Source organism: Rhagoletis zephyria, unplaced genomic scaffold (assembly GCF_001687245.7).
Source record: "Rhagoletis zephyria isolate East Lansing unplaced genomic scaffold, Rhagoletis_zephyria_1.1 Rzeph_scaffold_00358, whole genome shotgun sequence".
In the NCBI taxonomy this organism is placed as follows: Eukaryota; Metazoa; Arthropoda; class Insecta; order Diptera; family Tephritidae; genus Rhagoletis; species Rhagoletis zephyria.
In genome coordinates this window covers 211,098-222,579 of record NW_016157442.1, presented here as the reverse complement: position 1 = coordinate 222,579, position 11,482 = coordinate 211,098, and the positions used below count along the sequence as shown (strand labels likewise).

Sequence of the window (11,482 nt, the reverse complement as noted above, 5' to 3'; positions counted from 1 at the left end):
AAATACAAAAATACAAAGGAAGTAAAAACATGATGACAGGGTTGCCGTAAACTTTATTAATATTAGGCTGGGCTAGTGTTGTAAATCGACATCCCACTCCCCGGTGAATTCTCTGGAGGATTCACTTACAGTTAAAGCGGCTAGCTTACTTGCAGGTCACCCTTCCTCGTTCCCATTGGCTTCTTGGTCGAGTAGGATCGCATACAATCGCCAGTTGTCCCGGCTTTAGCGGCTCTGCCTCATCCCTCCATTTTGAGCGTCGCAGGAGTTGGGGCAGGTTCTCGATAGTCCACCTCTTCCACAGCCTATCCTTCAGATTTTTGGCTATGCGCCATTGCTTGCGAATACATACTCTTTCCTCGACTGGGCTAGGCGTTTGCGTAGAGTTGAGGCACCCCAACAGGAAGTGGTTGGGTGTCAATGGCTCCTCATCTTGTGATGTTATGGCCAGTTCTGTCAGTGGACGACTGTTTAGTATGTTTTCTGCCTCTATGAGTATGCTTTGAAATGCCTGCAGCCGCGGTGCTTCAAATTTTAAGACGCGCTGTAGCAATCGCTTGACGCACTGTATGAGGCGCTCCCAACAGCCTACTGCTGATGGATTTGCAGGGCAATTGAAAATCCACTGAATGTTACGGCGTGCCATTTCACCTTCGATACGGCTGAAGTCGAATAGTTGCGTTTCATTTTTAAGTATTTTCTGTGCTCCCACGAAATTTGTGCCGTTATCGCTCCGGATTCTTATTGGAACTCCTCGACGATTGACGAAGTTCCAGGTGGATCGCTCGCGTTGTAAGACGTGAACAACGCGACCCAATTCTTCTCTCTTCTTCGACCAATTGCGAAAAAAATGGACCGCGGTAATCGACTCCGGCGTAGGAAAAAGGGCGAACATATGGCGTGAGGTGGTCTTCTGGTAATTGTCCCATAAGCGGTACGGATGGCTGGGCGTTGCTATACATGCACACTTGATATTCTTTTTTGACTGACTTGAGCAAGTCTAGAGCGTGAGCGACCCAAAATTTCTGACGCATCTCATTCACTGTTAAGTGATCGTTTTGATGATGTATGTAGCTGGCAGTGATAGTACCTCACAATAAGACGTGTTAGATGATGCTCCTGAGGAAGAATCACCGGACGTCGAGCAGTGATAGGCAGACAGTAGGCAGCGTCGATCCTACCATTCACCTTCAACAGACCATCGGTGTCTGTAAACGGCGTAAGTTGATACAGACGATGGGATTTTGACAACGACCCTTGAGTCATTTCATGTCACCGCTGCCACCTCTGTGCGCGACCCCTCAGAATTTGGATGAAAGTTGAAGAGATTGAAGGTCTAGGTGACATGAATATACGTGCAGCATATTTTGCCGATATGACGTAAGGTTGCCTATTTACATGGGACTTAAATTTTAAGAAAACGTCATACATACCTTTCTTTAAAGTGCTGTATCTTGGAAACCATTTAACGGAATTTAGTGATAAAAACTTGTAGTTTTATTTAAATTATTTATTAAGAATTAAAAACCGTTAGCTTTAAATGTGAAAGACAGAATGAAGAACATTTCATTTCCGAAAAGAACAATATTCCAAAGAACATCATTTAACAATTAAACAAGTATTCCAAGTATAAAGTATATACATAGGCTGGCTTCCAAAACGTATCAATACAATGTTTGGAAACTGTTATACTGCGGTATTCAAACTGTTTGTATAAGCAGAGTTGCATTATTGCATTGCATATTTTAAATACTCAATATACCAATGAACAATTTTTATGAATTTTCCATTTTTAAAACACCAATGGTAGCCAATAACAAACGAAGCATCAACTTTGTTTCCGATGCGCTGATTGCGCTAGCGATGCGTTTCGATAAAATTTCGGATGCGTTTTGGAAAAGTTTACATCGTCAACATTTTGTAGTTCGGCGTTATTGAACGTTATACTTTGTACGTATGCAAAGCAATTGACGTTTTGGAAGTCAGCCATACATAACATCAAATAAAAATCCCCACAAATACTCCCCTCACAAATTATTTTAAAGTATTTAAATTAATCAAAGTAAAGAAAAAGTAACTCGTTTCTTCCGTCCTGCATGTGTATTTGTATTTGTATTGTGCTTTGATCTATATACGCAGGTTTGATTCGGTCAATTGCTACATTTTCTGATTCACCATTTCTAAGAATTTTAAAAAACTTCAAATTTTTCTCAATGACTTCAAAAGGTCCTTCATAAGGACAATTTAAACCCGATTTAAGTTTAATAGTTCGAACTAGAACATATTTACGTGTTTTTAATTCACTTGGCATAAAACATTTACCAGGACTGTTATGGTGAGATAAATTTGAACGTGAATTTCTGAAATAACTTCTTAATCTTGTTAAAAAATCTGTATTACTAAAATCATTTTGAGATTCAACAACAAGCTCTCCAGGTAACCGTAAATTTTGTCCATAGACCTTTGATTTTGGTCGAAGCCCACCAGAGACAACATGTGAAAATGATAATAATGTTTTTGTGTCTTGGAAATATGAAAAAGCATCTGTGACGTGCAAAACGAAAGCGAAGTGCTTTAAGCCAAATGCATTTTAAAGTAGTTGAAATCAAATGCAGAGTCGGATAATTGACTGCTCCCTAGGACATCGCCATGTTAAAATAAACAGTTCGTTCCAAGGAAGAAAATCAGATCTTCAATTAGTTGTCGTGATTAAAAAACTAGTAGAACATCGATATTTAAACTAGTTTCTTTCCGTACTGGGCACAAACAGCTACACCTGCGTTCAACTAATTAGCACCGAAATTCAAAATGATATTGTTTGCAACTTATTTTTATTTATTTATTTTTAATAATTTTCAAAAATTTACATCGAAATTTCTAATTTTTAATCAGAATATTTAGAAAATTTTCGGGTGTGCAGTTTTGAAGCCTTTTAAATTTTAGTCTGATAAAGTGGAAGTTTCAAGTCGCTAAAACTTACCGTTGATTTTGTAAACTTTTTTTTGTGGAGGGTGTTGCGGATTTTTTTCATATAAAAATAGATTTTGATCATGCGTTACAAAAATCCAGAGAAATCATATTTTTCGAATTTTTATTCCCTTTTTTTTTCTGATTACTAGCTAGTCGAAAAGTAGCTTGTTTTGCACCGCTCAGCGCACTTGGGACATTTGACGTGAATTGACACATATCCGAATAACGGTAGCGGTAACACTGCTCTAGCCAGTGTGCGGACTGTACCACTTTTGTGGTAGATCTACCTTTTTTTTGCTAAATTGCATTTCTACCACATCTACCACCGTAAGCTTAAAATCTATCATATTTTAAAATTTTGCTCATTTTACAATGTGGACAAAATCATCCCAAATTTTCTGTTAATTTTATGGACTATTGTGAATTAGACAGTTGTGAGTGCGAAATTTGCTCTAATTTTTGCATTCCATTTTCTAATTGACTCGTATAAGTATATCTATAACGTTTCAAAACATGGCTAATTTGCTAAGTGCTAGAATCAGTGAATTGGTGTAAATCGGCTCCGAAATCTATAGCTTAAGGCGGTAGTGCACAAAATGGACAAGTTTTTGTGATAAGGTAAATACATATCGTCGTTTAAAGTACAAAACCGCGTATCAACAAAATGCAAAACCGCGTATGTAAGGTTGCATAAATTATTTTCTAGAGAGTAAAAACACTCATATTTCAAAAGGGTTTTTTTTTTTGTAAAGCAATTCCATTTCTGGCTAGTATATGAATGGATAAGGTTGAGCCAAGAGCTGGTGTGAGCAAATCCAATTTTTGCCAGCAAATGTCTAACGCGGTTTTGCAGAATGACGATACCCCGTTTTGTTCTTTAAACGACGATATATTAAGCTATTTATGAAATATATTTTAATAACAAATACTTCTCAGGAGAAAAAAACCATTACCGGTGGAAGATAGTTCCTGACTAATAAAAGCCGTGATAAACCTAAAGAATTCTCATTTTCATATCTTCGTACAGTGTAATTCATTTATAATAGACTCGCTTAAGATGGAACTATGTTATTATGTACCCAGTTGTCAAGTCCCAGTTCAAATATATGTTTTAGTCCATTATAACCGGTTTTAATCCATTACAACCGGAGCTGTCCAGGCCTAATTAAAAAAAAATTTCTGCAATAAACGAAGTTCGGTAATTCTCCGAATTCAGTAAAGAGAGGCAACCGTCTCTGAAACAGAAAGTGTCTATCATATTTACATAAACAAAGTTCATTGGTTCACCGCAATCTGTCAAAGAAGGCAATAAGCTTCTGCGGTAGGCTGTGATGGTATGTTGGTTTTTGATCTGTGTTTTCTTCACTTAAAGAAAAATGTCGGGAAAAAATAAAAAACCTTGCATGAAAAGTATGCAATTTTGTACTTATACATTAGGGTGCCTATCGAATTAACATTTTTTTTTTAATTTCAATGCCTTACCGCCTAATTTACTTTACTACTTTTTTATTACTTATAACTTTATTACTTTTTACATTTAGAGGTCGCGACATGTCATTTTAGGTCAGAAAATACAGTTTCGTAGATTTATCAATTTGTGAATGACTATTTTTCATTCAAGTTTAAATATCGAACATGTTGTGAGAAGAGGATTTATAGACCTTTAAAATTATGTATAATAATCTATTGTCAGACGTCAGGGGCGAACGCAGAATTTTTTTTGGGGAGGGGTTTTAAAATTATTATATTTTTTTTTTCATTTAATCAGTTGCACCAAATATGCGTTTCGGTGGTACAAAATGTCTATATTTTTTTCAATAAATTCGAGTTATTACATATGTATGCATGAAAAATGTGAAATATCATTTCTCTACTGCTTCGACTTAAAAGAAAATATTGTAATCAGTATTTCTTTATTCGCAACTTCTATATTTCTGTGGATGCTAAGTAAAGCTTAACCATCTAATCTTTGTTCCCCAGTTTTACTTCGTAAATATGATTCAAGCTTAAGAAGGAGCGTTCACTGGAGATAAGTGTCACAGGAATTGTTGGCCCTATCTGCAAGAATCGGTATACCTTTAGGTACAGTGATTGATTGCAAACATCTGCAGCGTCTAGGAATGGTGTTGGACTATGCGCCGTAGGTACATTGGAAAAATGCCTGTAAAGAAACATAATAAGGGTATTCATCAAACCTTATAAACCGTATAAAATTATAATTGTGTAAACTTTGGAAATCAACTGTCAAAATTTGTATGGAAACTCGTTTACACATTTCAAATAAATTTCTACAACGATATCACTGAATAATTTTGATAACCTGAAGACAATGTAACTCTGTCGCAAGTGTATACAAAAAGAGAGTATGGGGCGTTCATGTAACAGAGCTCTTAAATTTATAAGAATATCTGCTTGATAAAGCTATCGGTTTAGATGAATACCGCTAATATTAATTTAAATATTAGCATGGCATTTGAATTTAAATGTAGAAAATTACCTTTGACACATTTTAACACATGATAATTGAAATGTCAAATTACGTTTAGTCGAAGGCGGAAATGTAAAAGCAGCATCCGGTGCCCACGGACATTCAAGGAGCTCATAATTCTCGTTATCGCTTAGTTAACGGTGACCAAAATTTGACGCATCATTAAGCGGAACCTGCAAGGACGTGGATATATAAATTCGGTCGCAGAGAACTTAAAACTTGATTTTCGTGACGCAGAGGGTTGTGAAATCACCGGCATATTGAAAACAATGATGTTGTTGATTTTTTAAACTTAGGGAAGCGACCATTTTTTGGCCTTAATCAAACTACGCCTAAACGTTAGTATTCATACATGCTAGTAAAATTCCAATAAGATTTTCTCTATCTCATCATTACGTCCTGAGAACTGTGGGACTCGGGTAACTTATTGCCCACTTTCACCAAGACCTGTTTTAATTTCCTTTTCCCATAGGCATTAACTGTAGTTAAGGCGTGGTGGAAATGAACTCTTACTCTGGAATCAGCTGCACCAAGTTTCCCAGCGCCGGAGCGTATTAATTTTTTCCGTACTTGACACTCGGCAGATGAATTTTCGGCTCTTTNATAAAGCTATCGGTTTAGATGAATACCGCTTATATTAATTTAAATATTAGCATGGCATTTGAATTTAAATGTAGAAAATTACCTTCGAAACATTTTAACACATGATAATTGAAATGTCAAATTACGTTTAGCCGAAGGCGGAAATGTAAAAGCAGCATCCGGTGCCCACGGACATTCAAGGAGCTCATAATTCTCGTTATCGCTTAGTTAACGGTGACCAAAATTTGACGCATCATTAAGCGGAACCTGCAAGGACGTGGATATATAAATTCGGTCGCAGAGAACTTAAAACTTGATTTTCGTGACGCAGAGGGTTGTGAAATCACCGGCATATTGAAAACAATGATGTTGTTGATTTTTTAAACTTAGGGAAGCGACCATTTTTGGGCCTTAATCAAACTACGCCTAAACGTTAGTATTCATACATGCTAGTAAAATTCCAATAAGATTTTCTCTATCTCATCATTACGTCCTGAGAACTGTGGGACTCGGGTAACTTATTGCCCACTTTCACCAAGACCTGTTTTAATTTCCTTTTCCCATAGGCATTAACTGTAGTTAAGGCGTGGTGGAAATGAACTCTTACTCTGGAATCAGCTGCACCAAGTTTCCCAGCGCCGGAGCGTATTAATTTTTTCCGTACTTGACACTCGGCAGATGAATTTTCGGCTCTTTGTGAAAATTCGGCAGCCGGAGGGGCAGAAGTTTTCAGTTTAAAATAGTTCGTTATTTTTACAGAATGCATTCGGTACGTAGCACTTTTTGCTCTGGTGATTCAGCGACATTGAAAATACACTTTTTCTCCCAAATAGATATGTAAATTAATTCCAATTACTTCTCCCCTTTCGAAAGCTTCGAAAACCTTAAAACGCAAACCAAAATGTGCATATAGTATACATGTAGTACTTTTAGGGATTATGTAAAGTATGTATGTATATAAAGTGGTGTTACCAGAGCATCTATACGCAGAGCTCATGCCCAAAAAACCCATCATTCTTCAGATCGATTGAAATTTTTTGTGAGCTTAGCTTGTTATCTACATATATAAATGTGAATGTCTGTTTGTTTATTACCTTATACCTTTTANGGATTATGTAAAGTATGTATGTATATAAAGTGGTGTTACCAGAGCATCTATACGCAGAGCTCATGCCCAAAAAACCCATCATTCTTCAGATCGATTGAAATTTTTTGTGAGCTTAGCTTGTTATCTACATATATAAATGTGAATGTCTGTTTGTTTATTACCTTATACCTTTTAAGCCACGACACGGAATCGCACGAAACTTGGCAGACTTATTTGTTTTTACCCCGGGAAGGTTATAGGTATGGTCTTATTTGAAAATATGTCGTACATTTCGCAAGGGGGCGTGGCACCGCCAATTGACCTGCAAATGTTTAATCAGCTAAAACTCATAAAACCATAAGTCGAAAGAATTTGCAATTTGGTACGAAGACATGTCTACGGGAGGCGTTTATTGTAAGGTATATATAAAAGAGAGCGTGGCACATGAACTTGAAATTTGGTATGCAAACATATCTACGGTAGGTGCTTATAGTAAGGTATATATAAATGAGATTGTAAAAGGGGGCGTAGCACATAACATGGGTGTGGAAGTTCTTATCAGCCATAACTTCGGAATCACAAATCACATGACCCCTTCAATTCCTTCTGATATGCCTTTAGAATTTAAAAAACTTCAGTTTCCAGTTCACTTAGCTTTTGCAATGACAATGAAAAAGGATGCCTTAAAATAAAACCAACTCTATCGAAAATAAAATTTATGATAATTAAAAAAATTAAAAATTTAAAATTTAGTTATTACCAGGGAACGGATTTTTAGGACCTAAAAACCTATAAAAAAGGCAAAATAAAATAACGAAATACGCTGGAAAAGGCAAAATAAAATAGCGAAAAAGGCAGGAAAAGGCACTAGGTATTGCAAAAAAGGCAAAGCAAAATAGCGAAAAAGGCAGGAAAAGGCACTAGGTATTGCAAAAAAAGCAAAATAAGGCACTAAAAAAGACAGAAAATACGAAGAACAATCAAAAAATACATTTATTTTACAAATGTTTATATTACAATTAAAAAGAGAAAAACTATAAAGTAGTTTCATTATATGAAAAATTTGTTCTTTGAATCTTTGACGATTTTATCCTTTCGAGTTTCTAACTCATAAAATTTTAATCTGTATAGTTGTAGTAACATTGAACCACAAGATGCATTTTGAAGGTTTGGCAGCATTTTCATTCGATTTTCGCGAAGAAAAGCCTTGAATGTACTTAATGTGCGCTCGACGTAAGTTGATACAAGTGGAGCCCAATTTAAATATGGAACGTTTAAAACGTTCATATTATCAGGAATAAGGGCGTTTTCCTCGCCTTTTACAATTTTATCTACACCCCTTATTGTCTCCAAGCCTACTTTAGCTGAGAAAACGGCTTTGAATTTTTCCAACACCAATTTGGCATGGGCATATTTTTTAATCTTAAAAAAAAAAATTGTAAATGCTATAATCACTTTTTTAAAGGTAGAAAAGGCAAAAAAAGGCAAATATCTTAAATAAGGCAAAAAAGGCAAATATCTTAAAAAAGGCAAAAAAAGGCAACATCAAATGTGTATATATGGAATCAGGGAAAGCTAAATCGTGGACATTCTTAATCGAATATACTCTATCTCTTTAGCAGAAAAAAAGGCAATTTCCATAAAATCCGTTCCCTGGTTATTACAATAAAACTTTGGTATTTCAACTATTATATAATTTATTAAAACTATTTTATTATAAACATATTAGTGCTTTTGATTTCATAGCACCCCCGCTAAACAATTATTCTACGTTATTATGCTATCACGGCTATATTAAAATTCGAGAAGAAATGAAATATAACATCGTTACATAAAATGTTTTTCATATTTATTTGTATAAAGACGTGCGGTGAAACCCGCGGTAAAAGCTAGTATGCATATAAATTGATATCAGGAGGGCTGGCTGTTGAACAACGTACTTCATATGACTTGAAATTTGGACAGAATTTTAACTAAAGTATATAGGAAACTAGCTTTTACCCGCGGGTTTCACCCCACGCCAGAAGGAATTATAGGGGTCATGTGACTTGTGGTTACGAAGTTATGGCAAAAAATTCCAAGCCTATGTTAAGTGCTACGCCCCTTTTACAAACTCATTTATGTCTGCATACCAAATGTTATGTTTATGTGACTTATGGTTTCGAAGTTATAACTGGTAAAATATTCCACGCCTTTGGGATTTACCGCCCCCTTCCACAGTCTTATTTATATATGTATATACCTTACTATAAGCACCTACCATAGATACCTGCATACCACATTTCAAGTTCATGTGACTTATGTTCCGAAGTTATGACTGACTAAAAATTCCACGCCTATGTTATCTGCCACACCTCCTTTTATAAACTCATTTACATATACCTTAAGATAAGCATCTACTATAGATATGTTTGTATACCAAATTTCAAGTTCATGTAACTTACGGTTCCGAAGGTAGAGCTGATTAAATAATTCACGCCCATGGGAGGTGCCACGCCCCCTTTTCCAATACCGCCAATTTTTTCCCATGAGTATGGAATTAATTTTATTTATCTCGACAGCAAGTTCCAATGCTCTATCACAAATATTTCAAAAGATATACAATATGAAAATTTTAGTAAGTATAGGAGGTGCCACGCCCTCTTTTCCAGCACTGCCCATTTTTCTCTATACCTATAACCTTCCCGGGGTAAAAGCAAATAAGTGTGCAAAGTTTCGTGCGATTCCGTGCCGCGGTTCAGAAGTTATAAGGTAATAAGCAAACAGACATTCACATTTGTATATATAGGTGAATTCAAGTTTGCCTGCCAATTCTTATGGTCTTAAAGTAATTCCAGCCTATGTTGAAAGTGCATTGTTGCAAGTATAAGTCAACATACTTCAGACATGGTGTCCGTGAGTGCGGGCGCGGGGCAGAAAACGTATATCGTTAAAATGCCATGGCGTATGAGTTATCTATCAACATCAATATTTAGTCCGGTTATGCTTCCAAGCTTGTGCTCATTCACCTCGGTTTGTTCTTTATTTGCAGATTTTTGCGAATAGTTGAAAATTCGTACAAACTTTTACGGAAATAAAAACAGTATTGCTTTTGTTTGCGTAATTAACTAAATACAAAGAGAGAAATTTCCTAAAATTTTCCGCAGGCATTTCGGGAGGGGTTTGAACCCCTAAAACCCCTACCTGCGTTCGCCCCTGTCAGACGTGGATTGCTGGGAGTTTTCATCGCCGAATTAAAAAAAAAAACGTTTTCCTTAATTTTTTAAGTTTTGACCATCACTAATTTCCACAATTTCAAAATATGTAGTATAAGATTAAATCTATTTTCAAATGAACTGATAGCTCATTTATTGCCATCGCATAAAAATTTTCCAAGTTAGGCAACTTTTCATAAATACGGCCTTGAATTTATATGTGTGTATGTACCGGACTTTCAGATGTTTTGAGTAGTGTGTCTAAGGTAGCGATGGGCATAATGTGCACATACGGGCAAAATGCCCAAACGTGGAAACCGTTGGGTAGATGAGGTGAGGTAATTATGCCCGGGGGGAAACAGAAAATTTTGCGCGAATTGCATCTGTATGTGTGATCGGAATGAGAGAACAAGTATATGTGAGTACTCACGAACAGTGTTGCCAGAACTTTTTGGACGAACCGGCTAAATTGGCAAATAAAACCGGCTAAAAACGGCTAAAATGTTTCAACTAAATTTCACGTGTTTCATTTAAATAAATCACGAGTAAAAAGACTATTTCNGTGTTGGTTCCTTTAATTCAAGTTGGCATTCGGTTTTTGGAATTTAAATAAGTTCTCAGCAAAAAAGTTTGTTTAAAAAAATACATATGTGTACATACATCTTGCTTGAAAATTTCATTTAGGCAGAATTGAATATGCGCTATCTGGGAAGACAACATCTACATGTAATATTTATTCTGTTTGTCAATGTTATTGTGGCTTGTTAACATTTTATTTTTAATATTTTTATTGAGCTTTGTACCACGATTGTTTATTATTAGGAAAAATTGAAAAAGCAACAAAGTCTAAGCGGTAGAAGTTATAGCACTATTTCGGAGATCACCACATCTCCTCATCAGACTTCTTTTTTCTAGACTTCAGCAGGGATCGAACCTGCGAATTCGATGTTCAAAGTCAGAAGCGTTAACCACTGAGCTATGTACATCCCGTAAACTCTTGTTGCTAATGCAACTTCCTTATTCAACCAACTACTATCAAGTGCAGCTGATTTGCCGCTATTTAAACTCGACAGCGTGGTTGTTGTTGTCAATTCTATACATCCATTTGCTTATTTGCTTTTTTGTATAGTTTCAGGCAGGCTCTTCCTAAACTATGTATTT

At 35.9% G+C, this 11,482-nt stretch overlaps 2 protein-coding genes across 6 annotated transcripts in view; both read left to right on the top strand.

The window, feature by feature from the left end:
* Positions 1–11,482, top strand: part of Kdm5 (Lysine demethylase 5) — a 122,458-nt gene that overhangs the window by 25,478 nt on the left and 85,498 nt on the right. The gene's annotated exons all lie outside the window — the stretch shown is intronic.
* The window catches only part of LOC108359223 (RNA-directed DNA polymerase from mobile element jockey-like), a 25,376-nt gene continuing 16,796 nt past the window's right edge, over positions 2,903–11,482 (top strand). For both annotated transcript variants that reach the window (XM_017610973.1, XM_017610974.1), the window contains exon 1: positions 2,903–2,914. The gene's annotated coding sequence lies outside the window, so the exon portion shown is untranslated. The remainder of the gene's footprint in view (positions 2,915–11,482) is intronic.